Source organism: Symphalangus syndactylus, chromosome 9 (genome assembly GCF_028878055.3).
Source record: "Symphalangus syndactylus isolate Jambi chromosome 9, NHGRI_mSymSyn1-v2.1_pri, whole genome shotgun sequence".
NCBI classification, from domain to species: domain Eukaryota; kingdom Metazoa; phylum Chordata; class Mammalia; order Primates; family Hylobatidae; genus Symphalangus; species Symphalangus syndactylus.
In genome coordinates, this window is record NC_072431.2 from 19,045,522 (window position 1) to 19,065,566 (window position 20,045).

Consider the following 20,045-nt stretch of genomic DNA (forward strand, 5'->3'; position numbering starts at 1 on the left):
CTACTAAAAATACAAAATTAGCTGGGCATGGTGGCACATGCCTGTAATCCCAGCTACTCAGAAGGCTGAGGCAGGAGAATCGCTTGAACTCGGGAGGCGGAGGTTGTGGTGAGCTGAGATTGCGTCATTGCACTCCAGCCTGGGCAACAAGAGCGAAACTCCATCTTAAAACAAACAAACAAGCAAACAAACCAAAACAGGAGAGTGACATGACTTCCATTTTAGAGAGATCAATTGTGGACTGCATGAAGGCTGGGCTACAAAAGGGAGATCAATTAGGAGGCTTCTGCAGTAATTCAGGCAAGAGATAATGAGAAAACTGGCAGTAAAGATGAAGAGAACAGAGCTCTCTGGGAGTTAGTAAAGCAGAACTGAGCAGACTTAGTCACTGACTGGATGTGGGAAATAAGGAGAGGGACAAAGCAAGACAGATGGACAGCTGGATAGATGATGGTACCAAGATAGAGTCTATGAGAGGAGGAGCTTTTGATATCCCAAGGTGGAAGAGATCTAGTAGGCAGCCAGATATGTGGCTCTCTACCACTTAGGAGAGGGATCTGGGCTGCAGATAAAGATTTGGGAGTCATTCAGGGAACATGCAATGGCAGGTGCCATCAGAGAGTAGATGAGCTGTAACAGGATAGGTAAAAACTCTGGAGGGAAGATAGTGGAGGAAGACACTTGAGAAATGCCACTATTTGAAGGATGGGGTACTAAGAAAAGCTTTTAACAGAGACTGAAGCATGACCAAAAAGATGAAAACCCAGGAGACAGTGGTCTCTCAGAAAGAGACTATAAGGAGCATTTCAAGAAGGAGGGAGCAGCTATGTACCAGTGCTATGGGGACACCATGTCAGATAAGGACCAAAGTGTGGCCTGCAACCAAGGGGAGTCATTTTGATGATGCCAGAGGGGGCAGGAGTGAGATTTCAGTTGGTTCCCTAAATCCTATATAAGGATGCAGTTTGCTTTGCACAGAGAGATTCTGTCCTACAAGTATAGCTCTGTTTTCTCTGAGCAAACAATCAGTTCTGCTCTTCATTTCAGATACTGAGTGTTGTGGCCTCTTCAAAATCCCACCTCCCAGAAGCTTCACTGCAAAGGGAGAAAGGTGTGTGTGTGTGTGTGTGTGTGTTTTCTTTCTTTTTTTTCCTCCCTCCCTCCCTCCCTCTCTCTCTCTCTCTCTCTTTCTTTCTTTCACAGTCTCATTCTGTCGCCCAGGCTGGAGGACTGCAGTGGCACGAATCACAGCCCACTGCAGCCTCAACCTCCTGGGCTCCAGTGATTTGCCTCCACCTCCTGAGTAGCTGGGACTATAGGTGCACACCAGCATACCTGGCTCATTTTTGTATTATTTGTAGAGATGGGGTTTCACCATGTTGCCCAGGCTGGTCTGGAACTGACCTCAAGCAATCTGCCTGCCTTGGCCTCCCAAAGTACTGGGATTACAGGCATGAGCCACTGCACCTGACCAGCAGAAAGTTTCTCAATTTTTTTAAGGATGGAGGAGACTTGAGAATATTCATATTCTGATCAGAAAAAGCAAGTAGCAAGGTACAGGCTGAAGATACGGGCACAGAAAGGAAAACAAGGTTCCTGAGAAAGCCGGGGATAGAATCTACAGAATAGGTGGACAGAACACCTCTTGCCACTGAGATGGAAGGATAAGGGTAGGTCTAAACATAGGAAAGTCTGATTGTGTGGTTTGTGTGTAGGTGTGTGTATGTGGTATGTAGGTAGAGATGTGAAGTCATTCATCCTGATATTTTCTGTTTTCTGCGTGCAACAGGAGCAAGTCATTGGCAGAGGGATGGTGAAGTGGGTGGAGTAGGAGGCTTGAGGGCAACAGTGCAGATATAGCTGGTGTGGGGATTGGGAGCAGGAGCTGACTGCAGACACGTAGAGAGAGCTGGACAGGGTAAAGCCCAGTCATGGCTGGAGACCAGCCACACCTACAGGCAGCAGCAGTTGGCCCAGTGGGGAGATTTACAGGGCTCAGCATCCTGCCTGCACCATGAAAGAAGGCAACTGGAAGACAGCCAGAAAGGATAATGACTGCCTTCTTTTTAATTTGTTTTTTTGTTTGTTTGTTTGTTTTTTGTTTTTGAGATGGGGATTCACTCTGTCATCCAGGCTGGAGTGCAGCAGTGGCACAAACATGGCTCACTGCAGCCTTGACGTCCTGGGCTCAAGCCATCCTCCTGCTTCAGCCTCCTGAGTAGCTGGGACCACAGGCATGTGCCCCTACACTCGGCTAATTTTTTTCTTTTTTAGAGATGGGCTTTCACCATGTTACCCAAGCTAGACTCAAACTCCTGGGCTTAAGCAATCCTCCCTCCTCAACCTCCCAAAGTGTTGGGATTAAATAGGCGTGAAATACCATGAATGGTCATGATTGACTTCTGGCTTCATGTTAATATTTGGCCAAAATGCACTTTCTGGTAGAAACATAATTGAAATGTCAGTCATCTAATATCATTCTTCCTATTTATTTACTATTAGTAATTGGAGATACTATTCCAAATTTATATCAGTATAGGATCCATGGTTTTGTATTCTGGTCCAAGGTAGGAATTCCTCAGGTACCCTCCCGCCTGCACCTGTGCCTCTCCTACCCCTCCACTATCTTTACACTGTTATTAAAATTTGTCAAGTCATCATTAACAAAAATATTAAACAGCCAGGCACGGTGGCTCACACCTGTAATCCCAGCACTTTGGGAGGCTGAGGTGGGTGGATCACAAGGTCAGGAGTTCGAGACCAGCCTGGCCAAGATGGTGAAACCCCATCTCTACTAAAAATACAACAATTAGCTGGGCGCGATGGTGGGCGCCTGTAATCTCAGTTACTCAGGAGGCTGAGGCAGGAGAATCGCTTGAACCCAGGAGGCAGACGTGGAGGTTGCAGTGAGCCGAGGTAGCTGCACTCTAGCCTGGGCAACAGAGCAAGACTCTGTCTCAAAACAAACAAACAAACAAAAAAACCCCAAAAATATAAACAACATTATTTACATACAATTTTTTGTATGGAAAGATGAAATTATCTTTGATAATTTTCTATTATTTCTCATAGCAATTTATGAGGGAAGTCAGCAGTGTTTTCTCATTTACAGGATAAAGAAGGCAAAGGAAAGAGAAATTAGGGACTTAGTCAAGGTGTTCCTAAGTGGTAATATAAAAAAAGGATCTTGTTTTTGCAACTGCAAACTGTGCTGCTATAAACTTGTGTGTGCAAGTATCTTTTCTGTATAATGACTTCCATGCCCATCAATCAACAAGTGGATAAAAGAACTGTGATTGATATATATAATGGAATACTACTCAGCCATAAAAAGGAATGAATTAATGGCATTTGCAGCGACCTAGATGAAATTGGAAACTATTATTCTAAGTGAAGTAACTCAGGAATGGAAAACCAATCATCAAATGGTCTCACTCATAAGTGGGAGATAAGCTATGACAATGCAAAGGCCAAAGAATGACATAATGGACTTTGGGGACTCAGGGGAAAAGAGTGGGAAGGGGGTGAGGGATGAAAGACTACAAATTGTGTGCAATGTATACTGCTTGGGTGATGGGTGCACCAAAATCTCACAAATCACCACTAAGGAACTTAATCATGAACCAAACACCACCTTTTCCCCAATAACCTACGGAAATAAAAAATTTTAAAAAATGAAGAAAAAATAAAATGGAGATTGGCCCCCTCCAAAAGACTAAAAAATAAATACAGGATCTCAAAACCACCTGGTTCTCAAGGCAAGTTCTCTCTGGCAATATCTCCCTCTTTTAATGACTTTAGGAAACAAGTAGGGGCCTTTGATAAGTTGTTCAGGGAGGCCACGTGTCAGTGCTTAAGTACATTTCCTTCCTCAATCTACCTCTCTGCCTTCTGTTCAACTTCCCTCCCTTTAGTGAATCAGTCGGGGGATGGTGAGGAGAAGCTCCACTTTATTTGAGCCTTAGTTAGGGGCAGACCTCAATTTTATTCAGCTAGTCTGGCACTCCTTGGAAAATGCATCCGTGTCATTCCCTGGCAGCTTCTGATCTTATTATTCTATGTGTAAAATGAATCAATTAAATAGCTCTTCAGGAACCGGAGGAAGTTCACAGATCCCTAAACTCAGGAATAATTTTCTGTAAAGGACCTGATGTAGAAAGGGAGTCTGATTAAAGTAGAAACTGTTCTCCCTGAAAATGGTCAGCAGCTGTTCTAAGTCCACATTGGGAGTAGGTAGGGTGTTTGAGGAGCAAGGCACCATGCATTTGAGGGGTGTAAGACATCTTTTCTTTTTTTTTTTTTTTTTGAGACCGAGTCTCGCTCTGTCACCCAGGCTGGTGTGCAGTGGCGCGATCTTGGCTCACTGGGTTCAGGCGATTCTCCTGCCTCAGCCTCCTGAGTAGCTGAGACCACAGGCATGTACCACCATGCCTGGCTATTTTTTGTATTTTTTATAGAGACAGGGTTTCGCCATGTTGCCCAGGCTGGTCTCGAACTCCTGGCCTCAAGTGATCTGCCCACCCGGGCCTCTCAAAGTGCTGGGATTACAGGCATGAGCCACTGTGCCCGGCCCCTTTTCTCGGATAAAACCATGTGACTGTGCACACCAGGGAGGATGTAAAGTGATTTAGTTTTTGACCTGCCTCCTCTTTACACATTCACATAGCTATAGTTCAGAGCCTGAACTTTGAAAGGAGAGCAAATTAATTTTAAATGTATGATGATATTTAAGACAGTATCTTTAGTTATTTATAAGCTGAGATATTTAAAATTCCATAAAAAATGGAAGTTCTTAAAATAACCACAGGTAACCCACATAGTGTTCTGATATAAAGGATTTCTAATACCAGCTCTACAATTGTGTGGGAGACTAAAGCCAGGAAATACACTATCACACTGGTCTTTAAGAACAACAACAACAACAACAACAAAAAGCCAGGTAATAATTCAATTTCATTTTTTTTTGGTCCTGCTCTGTTATCCAGGTGGCAGTGCAGTGGCATGATCATGGTTCACTGTGGTCTCAATCTCCCAGGCTCAAGTGATCCTCCCACCTTAGCCTCCTGAGTAGGTAGGACTGCGGGTGCATGCTATCGTACCTGGCTAATTTTTTATTTTTTAATTTTTTGTAGAGATAGGGTCTCATGATGTTGCCCAGGCTGGTCTTGAACTCCTGGGTTCAAGTAATCCTCCTGCCTCTGCTTCCCAAAGAGCTGAGATTACAGGTATGAGCCACCATGCCCAGCCCATCTTTACTTTTTATGTGATTACCTCACTAAAGATAACCTCATGGTAATTTGGGACTTGAACTGGAATTAATTCTCCTGGGTGGGAATTTTCCTATTTGAGTCTGGCTGGATTTGAGGATATAATGGGGTTAAGTCAAATGCAGACAAGAGAAAGCAAGAAAAGTAAATATTCTTTCATGTGCATTTATTAATTTTGACAATTATTTCCCACAAACTGAGAGAATGCAAGACCACTTTAGGGACAAGACAATGATTAATGAACTCTCTTGAGGCAGTGTTCCAGAACTCAGGATATCACAAACATAATGCCTGTAATTGATGCATTGTGCTCGCCACAAAATTTACAGTGGAAAAAAACAGGGAACTCATAACTTACACTAGTCTAGTGGAGTTTTCTACTTGTTTTTATGATGCCATTACTCTCTGCAGGTTAGCTAATATACATTTCATATGTTTAAGTCCGTTCTTTGTTTTCATTCCTCTTGTTTTTCTCTTGAGCTAAGTTTTGGGATAAGAATCCCTGTCCCAGACATCGAGTGACTCTGTATTTCTCAAGTGACTGCTATATGCAACATTTTTCTGCGTACCTCTGAAAATGCCACCAAGGGGGAGAGTGCAGGAAACCTAACAAAGTTGTGGCTTGAGGCTTCTAGTTTCAAATATTCTTGTCATATTTTCATTAGCAGCCTGCTCCATTGGTGCTGCCTTGGCCTCAGTTCTACCTTTGACAGCTGTTGCTGCTTGCAGATAGAGAAAGAGATCATGACTTATTTAAAGGAAGCTTAATCATATTGTCTTGCTGGAACTACTTAAGCGCTATATACCATACAACAGACAGATCAGCACTTGATGAAAATGAGAGAAATGGAAGATGAGAAAAAGAAACTTTCACCAGGTGGTATGTAAGCTGCAAACTTTGTAAGTCTGGTGGTGTATCCAGAGGAGAGAGGCTGAGGCTGACTGAGCAGGAGTCCTACTTCTACCTCTTTGTACACAGATCTAAAAGTATTTAATGACTGACTCATTATATAAAGCACTTTGAATCTCTTTGGGAAAAAAATGGATATATGGATATATACAAAATACTATTACTTCCTTATAATGTCATAAATGATCCCACTGGTTTACATTAGACCCACAATGTTCTATATCCTGCTTTCGTCAGTCTTTGGTATTTTAGGGAGATTTCAATTATCTCATCTTGTTCTTAGTTAATGAAACAATTCTACCAAAGAAGAGAAATCCCTTCCTGCTTTGGGAACATCCTGTCAAGTGTGGGATGTTTCCTGCTCACCACTATCTTCTCTGATGCCATTAGCACCCACACAGTCATCCAGCCTTTTAGAAAACTATTAAATTGTTGGCCTAGATGGATTTCCCCAGCCAGCTGAGAGTCAAAGCTGTCTAGAAGACAGATTTGCCTCCTGACGCATAATGTGACTTTTCTCCAAACATTTATATGCATTTGGTCTTTTTATTTTCTCTGTAAGATATCTGTGTTTCCTGCTTATCCTGTAAGGCAAGAAAGGATAGGTATTCTGAAGACTGAAAACTAATTTCAGGAAGATTAAACTAACTTATTTTGATATGGAAATATCAAAATGATTAAATTACCACTCTCAAAAGGTTTATTAAAAATTCCCCCTAGGGTTCTAGGTCCAGTCCATATATAGGGAATAATTTGCTCACTCTGGGAAAGTATATGAATACTGTCAGGATCAAAGGGCTCCACTTCATGACTGGAAGAGAAAGAGTCAGATGAGTGGGGAGCTCAGAAGCTTGAAAACTTGTGTAGCCTGGCCATGGCTGCACTAATTCACACAGCCTTTGTCTTGCTACAAAGCCCCACACAGTTGTACACTATGGTTATTGATTCTGGTTTCTGGTAAAGTACTGTCTGTTTGAAATATATAAAATACCTGGCTATATAAAAAGACACCTTATAATGGATGACTGGGTGCAGAAAAAATAATAAGAGAAAGGAAGGGAGGGACACCTTAGACATCTCCAGTTCATGTTTTAAGCAATCTATGCAGCTCTGCGGTGGAAGGACTTACACATAAATAAAATTGGATAGACACATAATAGAGACCTTTCCAACTTCTATTACTTAATAATTCAATAATCATAATTAAGAGCACAAGCTTTGGCATCAGGCTGCCTGGGTTCAGATTCTAATTCTACTATGTACCAACTGTGTGATCTTGGAGAAGTTACATTTCCTCTCTGAGCCTGTTTCATCATTGGTAAAGTAGAAATAATAACTGGGTTATTATGAGGGTTACTTTAGATAATGTATGTAGGCACAAAGCACATGGGAAAATACTCAATAAATGTTAGCTATTACTATGCAACAGGGACTGGATTAGGGAATTTAGAGCTCCCAATCCTTACTATATTCTCCCCACATCCAAAACAAACAAAGAGCAAAAAAGAAAAGAAGAGAGAGGAAAGAATAAAACAAAAGACAGAGAAAAAAGAGTTTCTTTTGGCATTATCAAAGATTTGGGTGGTTTTTGTGATAATCTCTGTCAACACTTGGTAAGAGTAGAACATAAACTTTCAGGTTAAGGCAAACTGAACACATGCATCTAATCTTAATCCCACTTGAAATTCTATTAAAACTGTAAAATAGACCTTCTAAAATCACAAATCCACAATGACTTTAGAGACAATAGCAACAAAATTTTGGAAGCTGGAAAGCAGATAAACAAGTGGTAACTGACTTTACAGATCCAATAAAGTCAAATCTGAAGAGAGGTAAGCTAAGAACCAAACCAATTTTCAAAAGACTCCAGAACTGGAAGTAAAGGAGTAAGACTTAATGGAAATGTGCGACTGAACTAAGGAGAACTGGGGAAAACTGCTGAAGAAGGATTAGATTCCTAGACTCACATACCCTTTCCCCCTCAGTTACATATTGCTTTTGCTGGGGTAGAAGATAGAAGTCTGAAGATTCATTATTTGAGTTTAGAGAGAGAGAGCCAGGAAACAGAGGGGAAGGAATCATCAACAAAATAACCAACGGACATCTCCCCAAATAAGAAGATATCAGTTTCTAGGATGAAACAGTCTGCGTGTTCAACTCAATGAATGGAAATAGACCATACAAAGTCACAGCACTGTAAAAATTTTTTTTTTTTTTTTTTTTTTTGAGACAGAGTCTCGCTCTGTCGCCCGGGCTGGAGTGCAGTGGCGCAATCTCGGCTCACTGCAAGCTCCGCCTCCCGGGTTCACGCCATTCTCCTGCCTCAGCCTCCGAGTAGCTGGGACTACAGGCGCCCGCCACCGCGCCCGGCTAATTTTTTGTATTTTTTAGTAGAGACGGGGTTTCACTGTGGTCTCGATCTCCTGACCTCGTGATCCGCCCGCCTCGGCCTCCCAAAGTGCTGGGATTACAAGCGTGAGCCACCGCGCCCGGCCAGCACTGTAAAATTTTAAAACGCTGGAGACAAAAAGAAGACTCCAAAAACTTACAGAGAGAATAAAGCAGATCATATACAAAAGATAAGGAGCCAGAATGTCTTCAGACTTCAAGAGTAACACTGGGAGCATAAAACACTGCCTTCAAAATTCTGAAATAGTATTATTTCTAACCTGAGATCTATTTTCAGCTATACCATCATGTGTAAGAATAATATAAAGGCATTTTCAGACATGGAAACTCATAAAAATTTTACCTCCTATGTACCCTTCTTTGAGAAGCTCCTGGAGAATTTTTCACTAAAGAGACTAATCCAAGAAAGAGGAAGACAGGAAATTGGAGTTCAAATACAGGAGAGCGGTAATGGGAATCCCCCAGAGGATGGTGAAGGGAGATCCCAGGATGATTTCTGTGTATCAGATACAGAGGGCAATTAATCCAGATTGAAAAGTGACTCAAGAGATAGCCACATTGCAGACTGTCATCACCAAGATCCTCACTGCCATCACTTTATTTTATTATTTTTTTGAGACAGGGTCTCATTCTGTTGCCTAGGCTGTTGCAAGTGGCACAATCAGGGTTCACTGCAACCTAGACCTCCTGGACTCAAGCGATCCTCCTGCCTCAGCCCCCCCCAAGTAGCTGGGATTACAGGTGTGCACTACAACATCCAGCTAATTTTTTGTATGTTTAGTAGAGATGGGGGTCTCACCATGTTGCCCAGGTTGGTCTTAAACTCCTGGACTCAAGCAATCTGCCCACCTCGGCCTCCCAAAGTGCTGGTATTAGAGGCGTGAGCCACTGTGCATGGCCACCATCCTTTTAACTGGAGCACAGAATGCCTGAGTGAGCCTGTATTTCGCTTGTTTTAACTGTAGTCCAGAGTTTCCATACTCCCTGACATCCCATGGTGCCTTAATCAGTGAAGACTTGCATTTTATTGAAAATGTAAGAAATGTTCGTTTTGACCTACTCCCGAAAGCTGGAGGAAAGCCATGGTGAGTTTAGAGGCAGAAAAATAGCAGCTTGTTCTGTTTGACCATATTTTCTGTTGGATGTTTTTGGGTACCTGGTCCAAACTACAGCTTTGCCAGATGCCCTGATGTGGTAAACCCTCTGTTTTGTAAGACTAGCTCTGACTTCCCCAGAAGGGGCTCCCAAAGAATAAAGCCAGATCATAAACCAAAGACTTTGCTCAGCTTATCTTCTCAAGGGAGCTTTCATCTGACAGTGACAATCTTGCCCCTTCCTCATACAGCTACAGCTGAGCTTACTCCTCAGTTTTCAATCCTAAACAATGAAAAACAAGAAAATTATTTACACAGAAGTCAGGATTATGTTACCTGACTGGGGTGGAGAGTTGGGGAAGAAGAAGTTAGTGGGGGAAGGAAGACGAGGTTAGAAGAGGTTAAACAGGACACACAGAGAACTTCTTAACCCAACTGGTGGGTACAAAGGTGTTAGTTTTATTATTACTCTTTAAACTACACATTTACATTAAAACAGTCTTTATACATGATATATTTATGCGCACACACACAGAGGCTTTGTATTTATTAGAGAACCACATAAAATTGCCTATATTCTACCATTTTTGAGGTACAAAATTAGCAACCTCATATGTTTTTTTTTTTTTTTTTTTTGAGACGGAGTCTTGCTCTGTTGCCCAGGCTGGAGTGCAGTGGCACAATCTCGGCTCACTGCAAGCTCCGCCTCCCGGGTTCACGCCATTCTCCTGCCTCAGCCTCTCCAAGTAGCTGGGACTACAGGCGCCCGCCACCACGCCCAGCTAATTTTTTGTATTTTTAGTAGAGACGGGGTTTCACCGTGGTCTCGATCTCCTGACCTCGTGATCCGCCCGCCTCGGCCTCTCAAAGTGCTGGGATTACAAGCGTGAGCCACCGCGCCCGGCCAACCTCATATGTTTAAACCCAATCATTCAGGCTCAGTAATGTACTTTGTGCCTTTGAGGCAAATTAAGAGCCTAAGTTTCCCCATGTGCAAAATGAAGCTAAAAAAAAAAAAAGATAATATCCAAAAAGATAAGTAAACATAAGAGAAAAAAAGAATTTTAAAAAGTTGGTTTCTGCATTAAATTATATTTAATAAACTCTCATAATCAAGTAACTCTCATATTACGTATGTAACACCATAATACCGGTCCTCTAAAAAGTTAAAGTGTTAGTCTCTAATGGAGGAAATTCTTTGTGTTTCCCAGAGGGAAGATTTGGCAAATATTACATTAACATAACTATAGTTCAATATAACATAACAATGAGGACTTATGAAAAGTTTTTAGAAATCCCCAAGCCTTCACATCTCCCTTACTTCTGCTTTTCTTGGCAGAAATGGGACACAGAAAGTGGAAATGGTGGGAAGCAATAACGGGGATTGATGTGAGGAATTAGAATATAAAATGAGACAAGTGTATTCACTATACTTGAATGAAGGCAGAAACATGGATGGTCTGAGTTCGTTCTTGGTAGAAGAGCTGTTTTAAGCCTCTTTTTTTCAGGCATATAGATTAAAAAGTGACCCAAACCAAAAAGAAGAGTCTTCCATTTTTTTCACCTTTAGCTGTGAGTTACTAGGCAATTATGATGTGTCAAAAGTACTTTAAATATTAATGTGCTTACATATCACCATTTAATTCTCATAGACACTCTTATGAATTTGGTACCATTATTACCACCCGCTCCTACTTCCCTTTTACTTATGGGGAAACTGAGCCACAGTAAGGTTAAGGAACTAGTTCAAAGTTACAGGCCAGTAAGTAGCAGAACTAGGTTTCAAACCTAGGCAATTCTAACCACAAACCTACATTCTTAATCAGTCACTCTTCTTGTAGCACATAACTCTCAATTTTAACTCCTTTCTTTTTAAAACATTCCCTTATTAAACCTGTCCCTTATTCTTTTTTTTTTTTTTTAGACATGGTCTCACTCTGTCGCCCAGACTGGAGTGCAGTGGTGTGATCACGGCTCACTGCAGCCTCAACCTCCTGGGCTCAAGCCATCCTCCTGCCTCAGCCTCCCAAGTAGCTGGGACCACGGGGGCACACCACCACACCCGGCTAATTTTTGTATTTTTTTGTAGAGATGAGAGTCTCACTATGTTGCTCATAGGCTGGTGTCAAACTCCTGGGCTCAAGAGATCTGCCTGCCTCTGCCTCCCAAAGTGTGGGGATTACAGGCGTGAGCTACCATACCGGGCCCTGCTACAGCTAACTGCGACTAGGATTATTCCAGTAACATCTTTTGCATCCTTCTTAAATGAACTGTGGGAAATCCTTAGGTACTTTTGTTGGAAATCTAACACTGTATTTCTCAGCTGGAGTGTACATGAGCAGTACTTGGCAATACACCGAAGGTACTTGAAGCCATAGGATAAACAAGACATAACTTCCTGGAGTGATCATTACTTCAGGTTCAGTTTTTTGGGAGAAACTCCTTGTAAAAACAAAGGAAACAAACACAGATATACCATGATGTCTTTGAATGCAAGATCTGCACTAAATTTTAAGATAAAAGAAATAACACTCCAAAGACATTTTCCACTTCCCTCAGGGCTATTCGCTCCAGTCTTTGGGGACAGTAGCTCTTTCTCCTCTGCTGGTAAGAGCACTCTGCAAATAATGTCAGGAGTGATCACTGGATTGTAAAATATGTCAGCTGAGCACAGCACTCTACCCAGGTCAGGAACAAAGTCACAATACCAAACATGGCCCTAATCTGACTATTTAAAACTTCCAAAATATTGCACTTGGAAATATGTGAGATACAGCTAGCTAGATAGATGAAAATGTAAATTTTAGAACAATATATTAATTATGCCATATTTGTGCAAAATACGTATGTACGTACGTGCTGAAAATAGTCTTAAAAAATACACACTACACTGTTATCAGCGGTCTCTTCTGGGGAATAGAACTAGGAAAATGGCTTTCATTTTCTATCATTTGATATGATTTGACTCCCCCCCCAACAATAAACATGTATGCTATCTTTGTAAAGGAAGAAAAACAATACCCAAAGAGTAAAAAACACCAACAGCAGAACATACAGTAACCCCAAAGACCAAAATTAAATGAGGATCCCTAGAGATCTTCCAAGACAGTAACCCTGTGAATGTGTATAAAGGTTAATCTGAAAGTCATCACAATATATGCAGAGCAGGTTCAGCCTGAGTTTGTTAAATTCAACACAAATATTTATATGGTGTCCACATATGATAGGTGCTACTTGAGGTGCAGGGATATTTAGATCTTTCTATCATAAGATTCAGTTCTTTTCTTTAAATAATTCATTCCATAGTAGGAAGACAGACATAAATAAATCACTAAAATGCATATTATTCTAATGCAATACAAATAATACACAAATTTACCAAATGGGTGTACCTTTTCTCCTCCAGGTACTACCTGAAGCACAGATGGATATAAGGGTAAACAACACATGGCCCCCGCCCTCAGTGAGTTTAGAGCCCAGTGGGGGTAAATAAAAGCTGTCGGTAGAATCACCAGGGTAGGAGAAAAGAGAAGCCTATGAAAAGTTTTGAAAGCTAAAATGGAACTCCCCAGTTTAGAACTTCTTTAATCTTCTAGATTAAAGAATCGGCAAATGCAAAGGCACAAATGAGTGAAATGTTATGGTAATGTGAATGCTAGGTAAGTAGTTGTTATACTGTATTATTTAGGGAATAATGACAAGAAAAAAAGTCTGTACATGTTTAGTACAGGCACAATTGTTTTCAAATATTTTCGATCTGTGGTTGGTTGAATCCACGGATGAAGGGAACCCATAAATATGGAGGGCTATTTCACACAGCACATCTCAATTTGGTCAGCCACATTTCAAGTGCTCAACAGACCCACTGGCTAGTAGCTACCATATTGGATAACGCAGGACCAGAGGGACTAATTGAGGAGGCAATATCAGCAGAATTTATTGATTTAATCAATGTGGAGGAAGAAGAACAAGGAGGTAGAAATCACTGTGATTGCTGACTTGGGTAACTCAATAGGTGAAGATATTAAATTTTAAGAACAATCTAATAGCCAGAAAACTGCTACGAACTTCTGATATGTTGTAGAATAAAAAAATGAGGAGATTCATGTGATCCTACATGCTAGTCCAAGGATGTTTACTTGAACTAAATGTTGGTTATTTTCCACCACCTGTATAGCTAATACAGCATAGGAAAAGTGACACCAGCAAAAGAAGGTGGGAGGCACCACAGCTGTCCCTGAAATTATTTGCTGTCTCAAAACACAATTGGTTGCCTTGGAAATGGCTGTGACTACCTGCATGTGTGCATACACATGTAGCTATGGATGGGGGTAAACAAACAAAAATCAAGAAAACCCACCCGGGTAAATTTTAAAACCAAAAAAAAAAAAAAGATGGTTTAAAAGTTGACCACTACCCAGGAAGCAGGAACCACAGTATTTTTAAAGAATGCTAAAATAAAAATGTGTATATGCAGAATGCAAGGAAACTGGCATAACTTTGGTGGTAGTGAAATGATTGATGAACCACCAACTCTAATTCCAATCAGTACAACATTCCTACTAAGCTCTTCAATTCCAATCAGTACAACATTCCTACTAAGCTCTTCAACATCTTTTATAATTTCTTTTTTTTTTTTTTTTTTTTTGAGATGGAGTCTTACTCTGTCACCCAGGCTGGAGTGCAGTGGCAATGATCTCCACTCACTGCAACCTCTGCCTTCCGGGTTCAAGCGATTTTCCTGTCTCAGCTTCCCGAGTAGCTGGGACTACAGGCGCACACCACCACGCCCAGCTAATTTTTGTATTTTTAGTAGAGACGAGGTTTCACCATGTCGGCCAGGCTGGTCTCAAACTCCTGACCACAGGTGATCTGCCCGCCTCTGCCTCCCAAAGTGCTGGGATTACAAGCATGGGGCACCGTGCCCAGCCAACTTTTCTAATTTATTTTATAGAGGCCAGAGCAGAAGACTCTTGGTTTTCTTTAGTTGTACAGGGCAGGACAGTTCATGATTTGGCATGACACTGGTATGGCTTCATTCACATAATGCTTGCAGGCAACGTCTGAAATGCCAAAGAAACAATGTGTCATGTACATGTAACCTGTCAAAAGTCACAAGAATCTTGTTTCTAAAATTTAGACCAGCTATCTAATTTTATGAACACTATAGTCTGTTCTTGTTCTTCACCAGCTCATTGCCTGATCTAATAAACTCATTTATAAGCTGGTATTCAAATGCTGAGGAGAAAAGGGGCTCCAGCTTGACCATGTACTTTGAAAAAATATTGTTTGTTTTTAGGGAAGCAGACATCTCTGGAGAAAGCATAGGAAGTGGATTTAGTGTAGTTTTTTTTTTTTTTTTTTCTTGAGACGGAGTCTTACTCTGTCACCCAGGCTGGAGTGCGATGGCACGATCTTGGCTCATTGCAACCTCCGCCTCTGGGTTCTCCTGCCTCAGCCTCCCAAGTCGCTGGGATTACAGGCACCTGCCACCACACCTGGCTAATTTTTTTGTATTTTTAGTAGATACGGGGTTTCACCATGTTGGCCAGACTGGTTTTGAACTCTTGACCTCAAGAGATCCGCCTGCCTCGCCTCCTAAAGTGCTAGGATTATAGCCGTGAGCCACCACCGCACCTGGCCTAGCGTAGTGTTTTGAGAGCTATTACCTCTGGGCAAGTCACAGCCTTTTAAGCCAGTTTCCTTATATGTAAAGTAAGAAAAATACAACTACTTAGTCCATAAGGATGTGTGAGGATCAAATCACTTAATAGTTATGAAAGGACTCTGTAAGCTGTAAAAGACTACCTGTTGTTATTGTTAGGCTGTAAAAGCACAATGTGATACATTTATATATAGCTTTGTTATGCCTTTAAAAAGCTTTGATATGCCTTACTTCATAGGACTGCTTAAGCACAGTGTCCAGCTTTTTAATAAGAGTATTTGGTTTCTGGCCCTTCAGATAAAATGCAGAGAAAAAAAGATGTGTTAACTTAGAATGGCTATGTGCACTGTATTTAAAGAGTTTTGTTTGTTTCACTTAATGAATCTTAATCTTTTTTTTTTTTTTTTTTTGAGACCAAGTATCGCTCTGTCGCCCAGGCTGGAGTGCAGTGGCGCAATCTCGGCTCACTGCAAGCTCCGCCTCCCGGGTTCACGCCATTCTCCTGCCTCAGCCTCTCCGAGTAGCTGGGACTACAGGCGCCCACCACCACGCCCGGCTAATTTTTTTTTGTATTTTTAGTAGAGACGGGGTTTCATCGTGGTCTCGATCTCCTGACCTCGTAATCCGCCCTCCTTGGCCTCCCAAAGTGCTGGGATTACAAGCGTGAGCCACCGCGCCCGGCCATGAATCTTAATCTTAAAAAGGTTAAGATTTTAAGAGAATTAAGAGGTTTTATGACAACAGAGTTGACATGTTTTTCCCAAAGTCCTAGACTTTAATTTCTTTAAGCACATTCTTTTCCTCTTTTTTAGATTCCACTGTCATCGCTTTAGTTCAAGATGTCATTAGGTCTTTTGGTTGGTCTTTCAATGCTGTTTCTCCTATGACATTGCCAGGTTACCTTTCCTACAACCTGGCTTTCTTTGTGTCATTTTCCTATACATACGCATCCTCCAAATCCTAATTTCTGGCATTGGCAGGCTGTCCAAACCTACAGGTGCAAACAAATCCGGAGAACTACTCGGTGAGGGGCGGTCTAGATATGTGGGTTTGGGAATTACAAATGCATACCACAGGGCATGACAGTGTGGCATGGTAAAAGACCACGGACTTTGGTGTCAGATTGGCATTTCAATTCTGAATCTGTTACTTTTATTAATGACTCAGGGAAGTGACTTAATTGCACCTCAGTTTTCTCATTTGTAAAATGAGAATCTAATTACTTCATAGGATTGTTTAAGCACAGTGCCCACCTTTAATACAGTGTTCGGTTTCTGGGCCTTCACATAAAACGCAGAGAAAAAAAAAGATGTGTTAACTTAGAATGGCTATGTGCACTGTATTTAGAGTTTTGTTTGTCTGACTTAATGAACAGATATTACATCTAATTTGAAAGCTTAAGGCCAGGCACGGTGGCTCATGCCTATAATCCCAGCACTTTGGGAGGCCGAGGCGGGTGGAGCACAAGGTCAGGAGATCAAGATCATCCTGGCTAACAAGGTGAAACCCTGTCTCTACTAGAAATACAAAAAAAATTAGCCGGGCGTGGTGGCACGCGCCTGTAGTCCCAGCGGAGGCTGAGGCAGGAGAATCTCTTGTATCTGGGAGGCAGAGGTTGCAGTGAGCCGAGATAGCACCACTGCACTTCAGCCTGGGCAACAGAGCAAGACTCTGTCTCAAAACAAACAAACAAACAAACAAAATATATAAAATATATAATAAAATAAAATAAAAGTTTAAGAAGGTAAAAAGGCAAAATTGGAAAGGGGAGCTATAAATATTTTAATATATTCAGATATCTCCCTAGTCAAAGCATTAACTGTAAATTGATTTAAGTTACATGGTCATTTTTGCCTGTGGAAGAGGACAGATTTGAAAGAAACAAAACTGAAGATGAGAAACCATTTAGGAGGCTATGGTAGGGATTTAAGTAGGTACTAATAAGGATCTGATGAGAAGGATATGGTAAAAGAGGAAGTGAAGAGAATGGATTTGAGAAACAGAGCTGGGCACGGTGGTTCATGCCTGTAACCCCAGCACTTTGGGAGGTCTAGGTGGGAGGATCGCTTGAGTCTGGGAGTTTGAGATCCACCTGGGCAACATAGGAGACTTTGTCTCTACGAAAAATTTAAAAATTAGTTGGATGTAGTGGCGCACGCCTGTGGTCCCAGCTACTCAGGATGCAGAGGCAGGAGGATCATTTCAGCCTAGGAGGTCAAGGCTGCAGTGAGCTGTGATGGCGCCACTGCACTGTAGCCTGGGTGACAGAGCAAGACTGTCGAGAGAGAGAGAGAGAGAGAGAGAGAAGGAAGGAAGGAAAGGAAGGAAGGGAAGGAAGGGAAGGAAGGGAAGGAAGGGAAGGAGGGAAGGAAGGAGGGAAGGATGGAAGGAAGGAGGGAAGGAAGGAGGGAAGGATGGAAGGAAGGAGGGAAGGAGAGAAGGAGGGAGTGAGGAAGAAAGGAAAGAAAAGAAAAGAAAAATGAAAGAAAGAAAGAAAGAAAGAAAGAAAGAAAGAAAGAAAGAAAGAAGACAAGAGACAGAGAAATAATTAGGAGGTAAAATTGGCAAGACTTGGTGAACAATTGGTACCACCTATTGGTGTAGATGTCTGGCAGGAAGATGGCAGTTCAGTTTTGGACGTACAGTATTTAGTTTGAAGTACCTGTCTAAGGTAAAGATGTAGAGATAGAACATCAGAGAACACCAACATTTAAGGAGTAAGAGAAGGAAGGGAAGTTCAAAAACAAGAGAGAACAAGGAATGGTCAGAGAGTATAATGAGAAGGATAAGAATGTGAAGTCACAGAATTCAAAGACATAGACAATTTCAAGAAGAAAGGAATACATGAAGTATTAAATGCAGAAAAAGAGTGATAAAGACTAAAATATGTTCATCAAAATTGGCAATTAGGAAGTTACTGATGTCCTGAGGGAGAGTATTTTCAATGCAGTGATGGAGACTAAGCCAGTCTTCAGTGGGCTTAGGGGTTAGGGAGCAAATGGGTGGCAGGAAAAGAATTGTATACCAGTCTTTTGAGAAGTTTAGATGAGGAGGAGAGAAACTAGAGCAAGCTAGCTGTTTATGAGTTAGTGATTAAAGCAATGGAGATCCAAGAGAATCAGAAAAGCATGTCTCAAAGAGTCTACCATGGTATTTCAAGAAAACAGATAAATAGATCAGTAGGTTAAAATATACAGAACAGTGTGTTACAGGAGAAAGAACAAGGAATTTGGAATGAGACATGTCTAATCCTGTTACTTTGCCATTTACTAGCTATGAGACAAGTTACCTAACCTTTTCTGGGTCTTAGTTTCCTTATTCTTTTTTTTTTTTTTGAGGTGGGGTCTTGCTGTGTTGCCCAGGTTGGAGTGCAGTGGCACAATCTCGGCTCACTGCAACCTCTGCCTCCTGGGCTCAAGATGTCCTCCCACCTCAGCCTCCCCAGTAGCTGGGACTATATTTATGTATCACCCTGCCTGGCTAATTTTTTGTTTTCTGTTTTTTGTGGTGTTTTTTTTTTTTTTGGTAGAGATGGGTTTTGTCACCTTGCCCAGGCTGGTCTCAAAATCCTGAGCTCAAGCAATCCACCACCTCGGCCTCCCAAAATGCTGGGATTACAGGCATGAGCCACCTCGCCTGGCTAGTTTCCACATTCTTAAGGAGGTAATACCAATAACAGCTGTAAGAATTAAGTGAGGTACTCCATACACAAGTGTCTAGCATTGGCAACTTTTGCTTGGTCTACAGAAGGTACTAAAAAAATATTAGTTTCCCAAGAGAAGAAGCAGAGGCTGTTTGCCTGGGCCGAGAAGAAAGCTGCTGGCAAAGGGGACGTCCCCACCAAAAGACCACCTGTCCTTCGAGCAGGAGTTAACACCATCACCACCTTGGAGGAGAACAAGAAGGCTCAGCTGGTGGTGACTGCACATGAAGTGGATCCCATCAAGCTGGTTGTCTTCCTGTTTGCCTTGTGTCATAAAATGGGGGTCCCTTACTGCATTATCAAGGGGAAGGCAAGACTGGGACATCTAGTCCACAGGAAGACCTGCACCACTGTCAACTTTACACAGGTTAACTCGGAAGACAAAGGCACTTTGGCTAAGCTGGTGGAAGCTATCAGGACCAATTACAACTACAGATACGATGAGATCTGCCATCACTAGGGAGGCAATGTCCTGGGTCCCAAGTCTGTGGCTCACATCACCAAGCTCAAAAAGGCAAAGGCTAAAGAACTTTCCACTAAACTGTGTTAAATGTACACTGTTGAGTTTTCTGTAAATAAAAATAATTAAAATAATACAAATTTTCCTTCAAAAAATATTAGCTTCCATTTCCCCTTGGAGGTTACTGGTAACGTTGAAAGAGTGCCATTTCAATTAAGCAGTGAAGATGTATCCTAAGTTGCCCAGGATTAAAGCATTCAGTTATTAAGATATTAAAAATAGGGAACAGGTGTGGTGGCTCATGCCTGTAATCCCAGCACTTTGGGAGGCCAAGGTAGGAGGATCACTTGAAGCCAGGAGTTTCAGACCAGCCTGGGAAACAAGGCGAGATTCCGTCTCTACAAAAACATTAAAAAAAAATTAGTTGGGCATGGTGGTGTGTGCTTGTAGTCTCAGCTACTCTGGAAGCTGGGTAGGGGGACTGCTTGAACCCAGGAGTTCAGAGGCTACAGTAAGCTATGATCACACCACTGCACT

The 20,045-nt window shown here is 41.8% G+C and overlaps 1 protein-coding gene and 1 pseudogene across 5 annotated transcripts in view; one reads left to right on the forward strand and one right to left on the reverse strand.

Annotated features, from left to right (window-relative positions):
• Positions 1-20,045, reverse strand: part of PRORP (protein only RNase P catalytic subunit) — a 157,943-nt gene that overhangs the window by 21,767 nt on the left and 116,131 nt on the right. The gene's annotated exons all lie outside the window — the stretch shown is intronic.
• Positions 9,037-19,598, forward strand: LOC134731391 (large ribosomal subunit protein eL8-like; annotated as a pseudogene).